Below are 17,695 nucleotides of genomic sequence, written 5' to 3' on the forward strand. Positions count from 1 at the left end.
GTAGGTGGCAACATCTGCCCACTGGGGACAGCCCTCCTTCCCACACTGTTCGGCAGCCTGCTACTTTTGCTTGGTTGAATGTCACCTTTGAGATGTGGATGAGGTCTCCCCTGCTAGAGAAGGCTGGAGTGGCCATGAGGGCTAGTGGGTAATGAGCTGGGGGCTTCCTGTATCCATTTCCAGATGTAGCCCATAGATGTAGGGTTCTCACCTTCCCTGTTCATGCTAACTCAGATGCCAGCACCCTCTGAGGAAGCATCTGAGCTGCCATGGCTTCTGCACTCCAGCCCCACCCAGGTGCTAGCAAAACCTGAGGCACAAGTTCCCTGTCTCATCTGTGGACCCATCTGTGCCTGTGGCTGGACCCCACACACAGTGGGGACTTCCCTCCCCAGTGCCATGATGTCCCCAAAGTTCGGATAAACACAGGGTACCTTCTTCCCCGTCCCTACAGACAGGAAGCTCTTCCCTGAGACACAAGGTGCTCCATCCAGCCCAGTCCCCATGGAAGATGGCAGAAGCAGCTATAGTGTGGGTTAAAACTTTCCATCCACTACACACATTCCATGGATTAAACCTAGGGCCTGGCACATTCAAGGAAACTCTCTACCCCTGAGCTATAGCCCTAACCTTCTTTTTCATTTTTTATTTTCAGTGTCTCATTAAGTTGCCCAGAACTCATTCTGGGTTGTACCCCAGGGGTTAAAATGGTGACCTCACTGACTCAGCCTTCTGAATAACTGGGAGGACAGCCACAGTATACTGTGTGGTTTGTTTGTTTGTTTGTTTTCGAGATAGAGTTTCTCTGTGTAGTTTTGGAGCCTGTCCTGGAACTCACTCTGTAGACCAGGCTGGCCTCGAACTCACAGAGATCCGCCTGCCTCTGCCTCCCGAGTGCTGGGATTAAAGGCGTGCGCCACCACCGCCATAACGGGATGACCCTGTTGCCCAGGCCCTGTGACACATCAGAAGAGCTTGCTCCCCTCTGGGCTGCATCCAGACCCTTGTGGGGAGGAGGTGACTGAGAACAGGTTTCCCAGGGGCACTCTGAGGCTCTTTGGAAATTGGGCAGACGCTGTGTGTGTGTGTGTGTGTGTGTGTGTGTGTGTGTGTGTGTGTGTGTGTGTGTGTCTTGAGACAAGGAGGCCTGCTACCGCAGATTTCATCCCCTGAGGGATGAAGCTTGCCCAGTTTAAGGATGGGCACAGAAATTTCAGGTCCTCACATCCAGGGCTACTTTCAGGTTGCAGTGAGGCGTTTGGCTCCAGTATGGCCTAGTTGAGTGGAGACATCCCACCTCCTAGGACTATTGTTTCCTTGTAAGGAGTCCTGGTGAGGTCACTTGTCCTGCCACTGATAAAGCTTAGCCTAGACCTTACTAGGGAACATGGAAGAACCTGTTGCTGAGCATAGGGGACAGGGAATGTATGGAGGCAGGGATGAGAGCTGTGGACACATCATACATGGAGACCCAGCACATGCGCCAGGGTAGTAGAGGCTAGCTCTCTTTCCACCTACAATAAAAGAGAAATCCTGTCTAGCCAATGAGTGTTTTCTCCTGTGCACATATTCCTCCTCATGAGCGCCCACCTCATCTGGCTTAGTGTAGACAAATTTCTAAACAATCTAGTAAATGAGAAACACAGAGCCAAATACAGAGGAAACAGCCAAAGAGATCTGAGCAACAGCAACAACTAACTTTAGCTTACCACCAGAAGTAGCTTCCCCAGAGAGAGAGCTTCTTCCTGTCTGACTTGTCTTTATATTGCCTTTCTGTTCTGCCTTCTCATTGGCTCTAAACCCAACCACTTCCTCGTCACTGCCTGTCTATACAGACCTCCAGGTCTCTATGGCTGGTACTGGGATTAACGGTTTGTGTCACCACACTTGGCTGTGTCCTTGACCACACAGAGACTCAGCCTGCCATGTGATCAGATTAAGGGCATGTGCTACCACCTCCTGACTCTGCTTATGGCTAGCTTTGACCTCTGATGTCCAGGCAAACTTTATCTATTAACATACAAATAAAATATCACATTTCAGCACAAATAAACTATCACCATAGGCTCAGCACCTATGTGTTGGCCTTGTGTCCATCTCTCCCACACGTCTTTCCGCTCTGGGAGGCGCTGTAGGCTCTCTAAGCTGAGCCTCTCTTCCCCAAGTCTATGATTCAGCAAGACGGGCACGCTCTGTGGAGAGCGAGCTGACTCTTGTGAGCCACTCAGCAAGATGGTCTTCCCACCGAGCCTCTTCCTTAAGCTACGGGTGTGTCCCCTTGTGGGGCTGTGCAGCAGAGTTCCAGGAGACATCCTTGTTCTGAAAAGCATGAGATTGTGAGACCTGTCTGTTCATCAGGGCGGGAGGAGACGTTCACTCATATTTCACATCACACTCGGGTACATGTTCTTACAAGCACGCCTTATATAAGTCCCTGGTCCACAGTGTGGGCCAAGCCTCCTGTGCAGGGCAGTATTTGGTCTCTAGTGCCTGCAGATGCAGTCTGTCAAAGAGGCTTGTTCTAGAAGGGAGAAAGCTGCCTGGCTCAATGCTACAGGAAATGCCAATATGAGCCACACGGGGGCGCTCCAACCAAGCAAACCCTGCATGACTAAGCAAGGGTTTAGGCTGCAGAGGCTCAGGCCCCTGCTGTGTGTGTGCCTTTTGTACCCAACCCCACTCTGCCACTGTGGAGTTTTTCCATTAGTTTTTCAGGAACAATCCCAATCTCAGATTATCCCGTACCTGGCCTTAAACGTTACCAGAAGCTGGGTGAAGGACAGTAGACACAGGTCAGCTCAATGCTGGCTTCCAGTGGAAACAGTCCTAAATTCCTGGAGGGGCCCCTAGGTGGCAGGGTGTGCCTGTCCCATCGGTTGCAACCATTCCTATGCTTGTGGGCAAGTGGGCCTCTAAGGGTTTGCAGTTACTGCACCTTAAGTCTGAACAGTTCCCACATGAAGGAGATATTAGAATTTCTATTGCTGTGATAAACAACGTGACTAACAGCAACTTGGGAGGAAAGGGTTTATTTCCTGTAGTCTCTCATCCAGGGAAGTCAGGGCAGGAACTCAAGCAGGGCAGGAACCTGGAGGCAAGAACGGACGCAGAGGCCATGGTAGAGTTTATTAGCTCAATCCTCCTGGCTTGCTAAACCTTTCTGTGTTTTTTCCTCCTCCTCCTCTTCCTTTTCGTTTTGTTTTTTTTTTTTTTAATGTTCATGGATGTTTTACCTCTATATATGTATTGCACAAAGTGCATACTGATGCTCTCAGGCCAGAAGAAGGTGTTGCATCCCTGGAACTGTTGTAATGGATAGTTGTAAACCACTGTGTGGGTGCTGAGAACCCAGGCCCTCTGGAAGAGCAGCCAGTGCTCTTGACCACTGAGCCATCTCTCCTGCCCCCAGCCTACCTTTTTATATGTCCCAGGACCACCTGCCTAAGGGTGGCACCATCCGCAATGATCTGGGCCCTCCCACATCAATCATTGATTGAGAAAATGCCCCACAGGCTAGCTTACAGGCAATCTGATGCAGACATTTTCTCCAATGTGGTTCCCTCTGCTCAAATAACTCTGGCTTGTGTCAAGTTGACAAAAAACAGAACCAGGACAGAGGGAAAATGGGGCCATGGGAGGAGTTCTGGGGGGCATAAGCAGGGCTGGCCCCCTCAGAGATGCTTCTCTCCATCTGGACATTAATAGACACAGGTGTTGTATTAATTATGTTTGTGTTGCTGTGACCAAAATAACCTGACGGAGCAGCTTCCAGGTTCCAGAGGTTTCCGTCCGTTGTGGCTGGATCAGGGTTTCCGGGGCTGTGATGAGACATAGACCTGACAGCAGAGCTATTCATCTTAGATTAGACAAGAAGCAGCAGGGAAGGAGGACAGGAGGGAAGAGGGACAAGACATCTCCAAGGGCCCATCCCCTATGACCTACTTCCTCCAGCTAAGACCCACCTCCTGAAGATTCTAGACCCTCTCAAGATAGTGCCACCAACCAGGTGTGATGGCATAGACCCGTAATTCCAGCACTTGGAAGGCTGAGGCAGGAGAATCATGAATTTCAGCTTACATTGGGCTACGTAGTAAAACTATATTTCAAAACAAATCACCACCACCACCACCACCACCACCAACAACAACAACAACAACAACAACAACAACAACAAAACCACACAAACAAAAAGAATGCTACTAGCCAGTGACCAAGCATGATTGACAACATGAATTTGTGGGAATATTTTGTGTTCAAACTACAGCTATTAGTGCCCCTTTCCCCAAAAAGCATTTTGTGAGTCTGGGCTCAACTCAGACCATCTCCTGTTCCCTGGAGACTAAAGTCGGAGTGGTCAAGGTGAAGGGAAGGACAGTGAGAAGTTGTGACTAACACTTAGCTGGGGTGCCAGCATGCTACAGAGTGGCCTAGAAGCCAGAACCAGAGGGTCTCTGAAGCTGGCTGGATTACCTGCCTATTATACAATCAAAGGAACCAGGGATCTTGGAGAAGGGACTGATTCCAAGCGTGGTGCAGGGACAAGCAAACGTCTCCTTACTCTCCCTCCTCAGAGAGAGCGCCTGATACAACTGGTAGGGAAGGTACATGAAACTGTAGTACAATACTCTAGCACCTACAGGAGCGCCAGCTCTGGGGTTCAACAGGGGACAGTCACCCCAGGCTCGCACCTCCGGTGAGCCAGAAACAAGCAGCCAGCCAGAAACCTGCCCAGAGTCGGCTGCATAGACCAGAAAGGGAAGAGGAGAAGGGCCTCAACTCCCAGGTCTCCAAGTGAGGAGGCCCGGAGCTGGCTGTGGGTGTGACCACCATGACAGCCCCTTACCCTACCTGAGGGCTCTGCACTAGGGTCCTCGTCTATGGTGGTCAGTCTTCAGCCTATTTGTGAGGATTCTGCGCCGTAATCGCAGCTCCTGCACAGGACTCCCACCCATGGGCCAGGAAAGCCTGAGACCCCTCTTGCCTGAGGACTACCAAGCCAAGGTTCTGTGTCTGTTTCTGCCCCAGATGCAGCTCTGGGACTGCTGGTTGATGTATGTTTGGCACAGTAATTGCAGCGATGGAACTTCACCTGCTTTATGACTAAGCATCACCATTCACCCAGATGAGCTTTCAAAAAGCTCTTTGTGTGTGTGTGTGTGTGTGTGTGTGTGTGTGTGTGTGTGTGTGTGGTGGTGGTGGTGGTGTTGAGACAGGGTTTCTCTGTGTAGTTTTGGAGCCTGTCCTGGATCACTCTCTGTAGACCAGACTGGCCTTGAATTCACAGAGATTGGCCTGGCTCTGCCTCCCAAGAGCTGGGACTAAAGGCGTGCGCCACCACTGCCCGGCTTAAAAAGCTCTGATTTTGAAATTATTTTTAGATATAAAGTTGCAAAAATAGCTGTAGAGAGGTTTTGTTGCTTTAATTTTTAAATTACGTGTGTGCGTGCATGTGCTCATATGCACGCATGCTCTTCATGCTGTGGCACTTCATGATATGGAGGCCACAGGACAACTTGCAAGCTAAAGCTCTCTCCTATCATGTGGGTATGAGGTAGGAAGTGAACTCAGGCCATCAAGCTTGGGAGCAATCGTCTTTACCTGCTGAGTCGTCTCACCCACTCTGTTTCATTCTTTCTATGCAGTTCAGACTGGTCTGGAACTCACTATCCTTCCTCTGCCTTCCAAGTGCTGGGAGAACGGGAGTTTGTTATGACATCTGGCTGGGGGAGTCCTCGTGTGCCCTTTGCCTAGCTTCTCCTGATGTTAATAGCATGAATAATAATCTTAAGGCGTGTTCCAAACAACCAGTCCACAGAATGACTCAAGCTTTGACAGTTTTCCTCTGGCAAAAGATGTTCTGTTCCTGGATCCCAGGCTGTATCAGTCATCATATCTCTCCCCTCAAGGGTATCAGTTCTCAGTGTTTCCTCATCAAGTCTGACATGACACGCTGATGTTAACACGTGGGTTATTTTGTAGTGTCCCCAAGTATGATCTACCTTGTGATTTCTCATGGCCAGCTTGAGGTAAGCATACTGCACCTTGAGAACCCTCATGTACCAAACAGGGGTGCCAGGGGGCAGCATGTTGAATTGTGTGCCTTAGTATTGATGCTCACTAAGGTGGGATCCCTGAGTGAGATTTGTGCACAGTGAACAGAGGGCAGTGGTACAGTACAAACAGGCTTTTTCTCCCCACACTCTTGGTCACCTCCAGTGAGTTTTCCCGTGTTCTTGTGGGAACGTTGTGTCTATTCCTTCTGCAGGGACCAGGCCAATCACATCACTTATTTTCTGGAACCTGGAGTAGTCTTTCAGATTGACACTTGTCCTGGTTCCATGTCCTTCCCTTACTTACACGTTCTCTTACCATGAGGTACTCCAGGCTTGTCTTAGATCGTGGCTGTGCTAGGCCTGAGGTCCACCCTTCTCCAGGGGGTGGAGAATATGGTTGGAGAATATAGTTAAGAAACCAAGATCTCTAGTCTGGGTGTCCTTGCTGCTGGGTGGCTTCACTCTCCGGTTTCTCTTGGGCAGAGCATGTGTCTTAGTCGCTGCTCTATGGCTGTGAAGAGACACCAGGACGAAGGCAACTCTTAGAAAAGAAAGCATTTTAGGGGGGCTCGCTTACAGTTTCAGAGGGTTAGTCTGTTTTCATCATGGCAGGGAGCATATCTGTATGTTAAACTACAGAGACTTACCTATCTACTATCTATCTATCTGTCTGTCTGTCTGTCTATCATCTATTATCTGTTTATATATCATCTATCCATCAGTTACTTATCTGTCACTTTTATTTTCACCCATTTTTATATCCCCCCCATTATTATCTACATATTTCTTCCTCTCCATCTATCATCTTTCAGTTGCTCTTATAACACCATGGATTCATATCTACACCCCCATACCAGTGGTGCCAGTTGGCTCTAACCTCACTCTTTTCTTGTTTCCGACCTCCTGCTTTGACAGTGGTGGGGCTCGTGGCTCTTCCATCCACAGGCATTTGTTTGTTATTCAGTTCTGGTATACCTAAAGTCATCTCAGAGTCACTAAGACATGACTTCTCTACTGAGACTGCAGCACGTGTGTAGTTCTGGTTGTCCTTGGTCTTACAGTGCCTAGACACAATGTTTTTCTCCAAAATAACTAGCTTAGTCAGAGTTACTGGGGAGGAAAAGCATTTATTTGGCTTACACTTTCATATCACAGTTTATCACCTCAGAACGTCAGGTTAGGAACTCAAGCATGGCAGAAATCTGGAGGCAGGAGCTGATGTAGAGGCCATAGAGGGGTGCTGCTTACTGACTTGCTCCTCAAGGCTTGCTCAGCCTGCTTTCGCATGGAACCCAGGACCACCAGCCCAGGAAATGGCACCACCCACCGTGGGCTGGGCCCTCCCCCATGGATCACTAAGCAAATGCCCTCCAGACTTGCTACAGTCTTATCTTGTAAAGGCATTTCCTCACCTGAGGCTCTCTCACTGATGACACTAGCTTGTGCCAAGTTGACATAAGACCAGCCAGCACGTTAACTTAGGGAGTCCTTCTCTCTTGTCCCTCTCCAGGACAGTTATGCTCTGTCCCTAACAACTGAGGTCCTGTGTCACAGCCTGCATTCTCTACGTGTAATAGTGTTTACTGTTTATGATGTGTAGCGTTCTCTGGGTTTTGACACATGCATGACACATTGTCTACCACCATCTTGACAAACAGACTCCTCCTTAAGCCTTTGCTATTGAGCCCCTCAGCCCATCCAGGTAGGCCCGGGCTGTTTCCTCCTTCAGTGTTGCCATCTCGAGTCATAGAAATGGAACCACACAATCTCCAGCACTGGCACCGGCTTTCCTCTGCATTGTTTGGTGGCTGACCAGTGCATCCCTTTTATGTTGGAGCATCAGGGCTACTTCCAGGCCAGGGCAGTTATGAGCAGAGCCGCCAGAGCACTGTGTGCAGGTTTTCAGGAGTGGGATCCTTCCTTCTCCTTGGGTCAATACCTATGATGGGGCTTCTGTGTTGCCTGGACTGACATGTTTAATTGTATAAGAAACTGTCCAATGCTGCTGTGTACCACAGTTTGTGTTTCCACCGGCAATGCAGGAGAGCACGCTGTTACTCTGGGGGCTTTGTCTGTGTTGAGTGTCTTTGTTTGTTTGTGTTTCTTTTTTGAGACAGGGTTTCTCTGTGTAACAGCCCGAGCTGCCCTGGAACTAGCTCCGTAGACTAGGCTGGCCTCAAAATCACAGCGATTCACCTTCCTCTGTCTCCCAAGTGCTGGGATTAAAGGCCTGAGCCACCACCACCTGGCTCAAGAGTCTTTTTGTGTTGACTTTTCCATCTATGTATTTTCTTTGGCAACATTTCTCTTCTTATTATTTCACCCATTTTTTAAAAAAAGATTTATTTATTTATTATGTATACAGTGTTCTGCCTGCACATGTCCTTGCAGGCCAGAAGAGGGCACCAGATCTCATTACAGATAGTTGTGAGCCACCATGTGGTTGCTGGGAATTGAACTCAGGACCTCTGGAAGAACAGCCAGTACTCTTAACCGCTGAGCCATCTCCCCAGCCCCATTTCACCCATTTTTGAAATGGATTGTTATATTCTCCTAATATACTGTTTTAAGTTCTTTTTTCCATATAAGTCTAGACATGTTTGTTTATCAGATATATGTATAAAATTCAAAGGCATTTCCTCATGTCTTTTTTTCCCCCCACAAGTCTTTATTGGGAAATGGCTCATTAGATAAAGTGCTTGCCATTCAAACAGGACTTGAGCTTGATTCCCAGAATTCACATTAAAAAAAAAAAAAAAAAAAAAAAAGCCAATCATTGGTACATGCTTGTAACCTCAGCACTTGGCGGGGTGGGGATTAGGGGGATGCAGAGACAGCCAGATCCCTGCCTACCCAGCCCAGCTCACTTGGCAAATTTCAGGTCAATGAAAGAAGTCATCTCAAAAATAGAAATGGATGGCACCTGAGGAATAACTCTTGAGGTTGTCTTCCAATCTTCTTCACACACATGTGTGTACATGTACACATACACCTGCACACACATGCATGCATACAAATAAGAAAGAACCTTGCTATGAAGTCCAGACACTCCTTGTGTAGCCCAGGCTAGCCTCAAACTCACAGCATTTCTCTTGCCTCAGCCTCCTGTGCTGGTATCACGGGTGTTAGCCAGCCTCCCCACCCAGCCCTTTGTTTCTCTTGAATCTCTTGAGAGCATGTTATATAGAGCTTGTAATTTTGATGAAGTCTAATTTATCAACTGGGACCGCCAGGCAGACTGCTCAGCAGGTAAAAAGCTTAATGTGCAAACATGGGTGAATGAAAAAAAGAAATAAAAAAAGAAAACACGACTGCTCCTAGGTATGGCGGAGGAGACGGTCTAGTGTAGATATACTATGGGAGAGCATAGCTAGAGGCAGAGACAGGGACATCTAGGAGAATCCAGGGTGGTTGTGACCAGACTGAGCTGTGCCATGTGGGGAGGGCATGGGGAGAGGGATGGGAGAGAGGGGAACCTTGTGCAGCAGCCAGGAGGCCTGAATGTTCAAAGAGACAAAAAGAGCAGGAAACCAAAGTGGTTGGATTATATAGGGAAGAGCAGCCCAGCCCCGGGGCTGGAGAAGGTCAGAGTAGGGGCAGGGTATGCCAGCTAGGAGGGTCCTGTACCAGGTAGGGACTGAGCGATGCTGGGAGAACCTGGCAGCCAGGTCTGCTTTGATGTGTTAAAAAGGCACCTCAGCCTTTTGTTCTGGTTTGAAACCTAATGATGAAGACTGGAGTTTCCACACCCAACTCCCACATAAATCCTGGGTTGGTGTGACAACCTGCCTATACCCTCTCAAGATGGAACTCAGAGCCTGGGACCCCCAGAGCAAGCTGACTAGCTAGACTGTCTGAATCAGGGAGCCCCAGGTTCAATTAGAGACCTTTCCTCATATAAAGTAGACGGTGATGGAGGAAGAACCAGATGTCAATCTCTGGGCTCCACCTACATGTGCACACACATGTGTGCCCAGACACATATAAACATGCATGCACACACATACATACACAGACAAAAAAGTATCAACATTTTTATAGTGAACTTTCTGGTGTGAGGGCAAAGAAAACACTGACTTGTTCTAGGTCACAGATATTTCCTTCAGAATGTCTGATTTGTTTTGTGTTGGAGGCACTGTGAAGGTAATTCAGTTTTCAGGGGTAGCCTTGTTCCCTCAACCCCTTATAGGGATCTCCTCCCCTCCCTAATTAGCCCATTTGGTGGTACATCTCAGCTGGAGTGCCCCTGCTCTGTGCCCACGCTGGGGTACAGACAGGATATGGCTGCTGGTGGTATCTTCCCTGTTGGTCCCATTTGATCCTGGGGGCTGGGGCAGGATCTCCAGGGACCATACTCCTTCCAGCTCTGGGTCTGGAAGCTCACGGAGTGTGAGATTAACTGTCAGCAGCCTCAGATTTACAGCTCCTCATGAAGCCAGCGCCCGAATGCCAATGAGCAAGCCTTTCTGAGCACAGTCTCAGGCTGCTCCCAATACCAGAAGTGATGGTGTTAATCTTCAATCCAGGGATAAACTATTCTCAGAATGCACCCATAGTCCATGAGCATTGTGCAGATAGAATTAAAAAATGTATATGTGTAATATTCTCCGTTTTTAACCCAAGGAATATATCTTCTTACTGACTTGGTCCATATCTTTCAGAAATAAAAAGGTATAGTGGTTTAGCAATGGTTGCCTAGATGTGAACACTGAGTTTGAGGCTGGCCCCTGCTAGGGCAGTTGCTAATATTTGAAAAGATTTCCTCTAGTCTTTCCTAAGGAGCATCTAGTCCCTGCTTGGCTCTAAGGGGCAGGCTATTAGGCTGCCCCACCCTGCTACCGGAGCCCGCCACACAATAGCCACAGGACCTAATCAGTTCTTGCTGTCGGGTCCTTTCATATTTGTGACCTCCGTGGGGCCATTACATACAACCAACACCCAGCTCTGACATTCAGCCTAGTTGGGCCCTTCCCCCACAGAGCTTTGCAGGGGACTCTGGTGCTGCTAAAGATAGCCATCATTGGTTCTCAAGTCTTTGTGAAGGACCCAGTGCATGTAGGTTTTGCATGTCACATCATTGCTGAAATTCACCCAGAAACATCCCTAGAGTGGATGTTACCTCTCACCAGTGGAGTTACCTGTGAGTGGTCCTTCTGAGGTGCTCTTGCGGCGGGGGTGGGGGATGGGGTGGGGTGGGGTGTGTGTGTGTGTATGTGTGTGTGTGTTGTTTCTGGGTACCCACTGAGGAGTAAGATGCTGGGTCAAGTGACACCAATATCCAGCTCAAGGAAGTACTCCAGACCCCTTTCCAATTCTTTTGGAAATGCCTTTATTTGTGCTCTGCCTTTAAAATCTCTGTTTTTCCTGGCAAAGATGTTTCTCAAATGTTCCTGGGTGTGTTGCTCAAACTCCCAGACCCGACTGGAACAACCGCTGGGAAACTGAGGGTATCCCCTCCCCGTTACTGCTCCATTGTCTAATTCACTCTTTTCCTCGGGAGCTTTCGCCTGGGGGACAGCTGCCGCCCATCTATAACGTGACCATCTTGGTCTGCACAATAATGGATCCTTTCATGGCATGATGGTGAGGCCATTAATAAGAGATGTCATTGCTAGAGAGGTCAGTGTCAGAACACCCCCACTGTCAGCTGAGAGCCTGCAGCCAAGACAGGAGAAGAGTCCAGGAACCAATAGGAAGCAGGTGAAAAGTGCTCACACCTGGGTGTGCCTTGGAGGGATACAAGGGTAAGTGCTCATGTATTTGATTATGTGTGTGCACCTGCACGTAAGTGCCTGTTCATTTGGCCGTGTGTGTGCACACCCACCCACTGGGTTACTTGTATCTAGTCAGGCAAAGGGAGACTGAGCAATGTGCTCAGTCAGGAGTATGGGCAGAGCCTTGTACTCACTGGCCTTAGCCATGTCCACCATGAACAAAACCCCTGAAGCGTCTAGCCTGGCCCAACCCCCGAAATTACTCCTGGGTAAAGACCCAGGCATGGCGGCTCACTTTTAACAGTTCTCTAAGAGCTGAGGCGGCGGCCCCTGGGCAGGAACAGGCCAGTGCTCTGTGTCCAGACTCAGCTGACAGGACAGGAGGGGACTGTGCAGTTGTGTCACTCTGCTGCCCCAGGCTCTCCAGAACTCAGGAGCCGTGGCCCTGGGGCTCTGGCTCCGAACTTTAGGCAAAACCACTGTGTCCCCCAGGGTGTTAAAGTAAGCCCAGGACACAGCACAAATCCATCCCCCTTCCTGCCTTGTGTGAGGCCCAGGGTTCCTTAGGTTCTAGTGGGATTGGGCTTCCTGCCTCGGCCTCTGGGGGCTGCACTCTGAACTTCACAGCAGCCTTTGCTACCTCAGGCTGGGAGTGTTGGGAGTCTTCTGTCAACAAAGAGAACAGGAGGGCTGGTGGCACAGCCTTTAACCCCAGCACTCGGGAGGCAGAGGCAGGTGGATCTCTGTGAGTTCGAGGCCAGCCTGGTCTCCAAAGCGAGTTCCAGGAAAGGCGCAAAGCTACACAGAGAAACCCTGTCTCAATAAAACAAAAACAATAAAATGTTAGGGGTTGGGGATTTAGCTCAGTGGTAGAGTGCTTGCCTAGCAAGCACAAGGCCCTGGGTTCGATCCTCAGCTCCACAAAAAAAAAAAAAAAAAAAAAAAAGGGAGAGATAGAACAGGAGGACTCAGCAGCTGCTCCTAAGGCCTGAAGGATCACAAAGCAATGAGAAACAGCAGGCAGAAAGCAGTGGTGGCCACACTGGTGCCAGGGTCCCATACTACATGCAAACCCTTCTCAAAAGCATGGGGGGGAAGTGTCCAGAGATCCTTGTGTACCCTCTTTCATGAGCCTCTGATTCTAAGCTTTCAGATCACATGCGCTCTGTTATGTTGGACTGAGCCTAGGGCCTAGCATGATTCCCATAGTACAAAGCCCTCTTCCTGCCTGGTGCTGGGCTCTTGTCGACCTCCAAACTCTGCTTGCCACCTCCTTACCGTGATGCCCGGAGTGCAGCACTCTATAGCAGCAACCCACCCACTCTCTGTCCTATCCAGGGCCTCCCCTAGAGGATGAACAAAAGAGAGATCACTAGAGGTTCCCAATGGTGAGCTTCGGGTGTGAGCATTGGAAATGTGAGGCCTTCTATGTGAGGTCCCAGGTTGTGGCCCAGCCTTCTCCCTGAACCCAAGCCTTTCTTGCCTGCCCTCTGGGGAATGAGTGAGGTTGGGAGATTGAGCCTAGGGAGGTCAAGCTCCTTGATTCCCACCTAAACAAAGTGTCTTTCAGAATCTTGAATTGGGTCCCCAAAGCACTCCCAGAGGCAACCACAACAGTTTCCTGGAGCTCTGCCTTTGCTTAGCAAGGAGGGCAGCAGCGACCCCAAGGTGATCATGGTCCTCTAGAGAAACAACCCACTGTATACGCGCACAGTGGCATATACAGAACAGGCTGATTACAGAGGTTGGCTCACGGCTCACGTGACCCCAGAGGCCTAGACACACCTCCCCAGTCTGCCTTCAAGCTGGAGCCCCAGGAGGAGGAGGGGCTGAGAAAGCTGAGCTCTGTTCCCAGTCCTGCAGTGGCAATTTAGATGCTTCAAAGGGAGAATGAGTTTCAAAGGGAGCTTGAGCCAGGGATCAAGCTGAGCCCTGCTCAGGAGAGTCAGGAAGTGAGTTACAAGCAGCAAGAGGCCGGCCTGTGCAGGATCCGCAGCTGTGCCTGCCAGCTGGCAGATATCAAAGTAAGGAGACCTGAGACCACCCCCATCCCCCATTCCGTTTCTAAGGCGGGGCTCTTAGGGCCTTGGAGAAGCCTCTGAGCTGGAGAGAGCCAGATACACAGTTGTCAGCACCTCTGGGAAGCCCCAGGGAGAGACCAGGTGTTGCCAAGAAGTCCATGCTCTTCTCAGGAGGCAGGTGAGGGGCTGGACTGACCTGAGGCTGCAGGGAGCAGGAGACTGAGGGGAGCTGGGGAACTGGGCCCATGTGCTAGCCCAGGGGTTTAGAAGGAGCAGTTATGAGAAAGAGGGAGAAGACACCCAATTGCTGTCTGACCAGTTTGTCTGTTCCTTGATGTTATCCCAAATTAGAGCATTGGGAAGAAGGCTTTGGCTCCAAAATGGCCTCAGTATGCCACTTGATTCTGTCTGGCCTAAACAGGTTTGGCTAATGTGACTGAACAAATAGAGCTTATCAGGAAGATTCTGCTTTCAGCCGGTCCTCTAGTGTCTTGTGGTGGGTTACTTTGGGAGCCCTGGAGCATAGTGTTTAGGGGCAGCGGGGTCCCAGCCTTCCCAGTGGGCTCCTCAGATGGAAACTCTGTCTTTGCAGCCTGACTGAGGCTGTGGCCCCCCAGCTTTTTCCAGTGTTACCATCTGCAGCAGTTGGTTTTGATCCAAGCTGCACTCTTGGGGACCCGGGAAGGTGTTCATCTCTTGTGCCAACAACTCTCTGTTTCCCAACAGCTGAGAGCCTGTGGAAGTTCTCAATGCAAACACAGGCGGCAGCAGGCCGCTCCCTGCCTCTGTTTTGACATAAATCAGCATGTTGTTTCCCCATCCATATGCCAGGGCCATTTCTTGCGCTCCCCATGGGTGTTGCTTCTGCAGCTCCAAAAGCCTCTGTGTGTGAGTCCTCTGTGCCTGCTGGCTGGGCTCCCCACTGCAAGCACAGGGGTGGGATCAGGGACATCCCTGTTGTTAACCACCCTACCCTCAGCTGCACCCCATTTTACCCATTTAGGTTCCATGAGCTGAAAACCCCTGGATGTGTTACCAACTCACAGGGTATCCCCAGCCTCACTGCCAACCCAATACTGAAGTTTTGTTAGCTGCTCGCTCACCAGAGAGAGGGCAGGCTGTGGCCCTGGTGCTGGCCTTCTTGAAACATGTCATGCTGCCATGAGGCAGGTATTGGCCTCACAGTCTCCACTCCAAGGGGCTTGGAGCTGGCAGGGGATTCCCAGCTGCGCTCTGTACCATGAGCTCTGTGCCCTCCACAGCCAGCATCTCCCCTGTGCGCTGCTCAGCCCGTTCCTCTTGCTCTTCTTTGTAAAGTGAGCTCTCGAGGAGGTAAGCAGCAGTCTGTGCCTACTCTGTGGAGTCCTTGGTATGGACACCCAGATAAACACTTAGTACATGAAAGGGCAAATCAGCAAATGACCATGCTCATGGTGGCCAAGGACCGAGTCCTGTCCAACTACAGCCTCATGGCCCGCTATGCTTCCCAGTGGCAGAGGAAGTGGGATAGTCTAGGGCCACCAAGATCACCCCCATGCTGGGCAGTTCACTAGGATTCACAGGACTTGACTGTCGTCCTACTGTGGTTGAGTCATCTCAGCTGTGTCATTGGACACACAGGTTCTTCCACACAGGGGAGTGGGGAGCACAGGCAGGGTCACGGGGTCCTGAGCAGGTTCCTGTGCTCTTCCCTTCCCATGAGTTTTCTGTGGAGCACCCTCTCCACAGAAGGGAAACACAACCACATTTACGCAGCACTTCCACAGGGGGGAGTCCACCTGAGATGCATAGTTCCAGGCTTTGCAGAGGTTTGCTTGGTTGGGCCCCCAACCCCGGTCCACTGAGTTCCAGACCTGGGAGGGAAGGCAGGGCCTGCTATAGCCTGATCCTTTGTGTAGTCCAAGCAGGTAGAATCTTGTTTCAAAAGTTGTATTCCCAACTCCAGGTTGTAGGCAGGAGAGTAGCTTCAGGCTTCCTGACTACAGGGGCAGTTGTGAGTGAGGAGTTGGGGGTCTGAGTAGCACTAGGCCAGCAGTTGCATGGAACACTGGGGAGCCCCATGGGCCACAGGTACTAAGGGCAGACACACAAGATGGTTTTACTCTTGCTAACACTGTGCCCTGAATGCCTCCAACCTGAGCTGAAGCTGAACTAGTGACCAGAAAGGGAATAGATGAGTGGAGAATAGCATATTTTCACAAGCTTGGACTTGGGGAGTAAGACAGAAGGGATTTGGGAGAACTAGAACCCTGGGACCAAAACGATATCTCTGTGTATATGTGTATGTGCCCAGTGTGCATGTTATATGGCTGTATGGGTACATGGACTGTGTGTGGTACAGTCACGGGTGAGGACAGAAATTCAACCATTCTAGAAACTGCATGTGTGTATGGATGCACACTGTGTGTCTATACATGTATGTGAATTGCTGTATGCATGTGTATGTTGTATACAGATGTGCACAACTGTACAAGTATGTTCAGTGTGCCTGTGTAATATGGCATGGTCATGGATGAGGACAGAAAGCCACTCATTCTGGAAACTGTGTGTGTGTGTGTGTGTGTGTGTGTGTGTGTGTGTGTGTGTGTGTGTTAGCACTCGTGCACCTGCACATGCAGTCACAGATGAAGGCAGAAAGCCATCCACCTGGAAACAGCAGCAATGAATGGAGTGTGTGAGCAAAGCAAGGCAGCTGCTCACTCAGAAAGCGATAGAGGGAATGACCCCGGGCAGCTCAAGGTCCTTTCTCCCTCTGACTTTGGGAGTGGCTATTTCGAATTCTGCATTATTTTCAATGGATTTTTGTTTCTTCTTGTCATGTGTAGTTCATACTCTGGACAGTTGATCACGTAATTCATAGAGTCAGTACATGGGGTGGGAGGATTGATAGGTATGTGGTAAGAGCCTTGGGTGGGAGGGTTGGAAAGTAGATTATCAAGGCTTCAGGTCTCATCAGCCTCAAGTGTCACCATGGGAATCCCCTCTTGGAGCTTTGACTTTGTACCTGTAAAATAAAAGGTCTAGAATGAAAAGAGTCCCTCCCCCATTTCAATGTTCTAAAAATAGATGGTTCTGTAACAACTTATTCAGAAGTGAATCAGGTTAAAGGCACAGCGTGTGTTATGACAGCATCAATTCCAACTATATGTGCAGATGTTAGCATATGTATAATGTGACTGTTTATTTTAATTCTTTAAGACTTTTAAATCTTTACTATTTAAAAATTTTTATGTGTGTTGGTTGTTCTGCCTGCTTGTGTATCTGTGAAGAACATTCATGTAGTGCCAGTGAAGGCCAAAAGAGAGGACTGGATCCCACGGAGCTGGAGTTACATTATTAGCTGCCATGAGGTTCTAGAATCAAATGCTGGTTACCTAGAAGAGCAACCAGTGCTTTTTAACCATGGAGCCATTTCTCCAGCCCCTATTTTTTTTTATTCTATGTGAGGTAATAGCCTCTTAGGTTAGTGTTAGCATCTGTGGTCCTGAGTCTTCCAATACACCCTATAGCAGGGGCTGGTCTACTTGAAAGAAACCTCAGCAGGTTTCTTTTGGTGGTTAGAAACATTAAAAATTTGAAGGTAATAAGGGAAAGTCAGAAGCTGGCAGAGGCACATTTTTTAAGCTCAGAGAAGAAAGGATATTGAAAGGAAATTGGCAGCCTCCCGGGATCACTGAGGGAAGGTTCAGATGAATTCTCCAATGAGGAATAACAGACTAATTCCACTCTGTGCGTGAATGTGCAGTATTCTAGGAGGGTGGCTGCTCAGCCGGGGGCTCCAGATGTGCCATTAGTGTGGGCTCCACAAAGCCAGCACCGTCATGATGGAACACTGTTGCCTGCCTGAAGAGCACTCTGGTTGTAACCCTCACTCTTGGTGCTTCTCTTGACCCTGATCTTCGAGTGC

Source organism: Onychomys torridus, chromosome 1 (assembly GCF_903995425.1).
Source record: "Onychomys torridus chromosome 1, mOncTor1.1, whole genome shotgun sequence".
Lineage (NCBI taxonomy): Eukaryota > Metazoa > Chordata > Mammalia > Rodentia > Cricetidae > Onychomys > Onychomys torridus.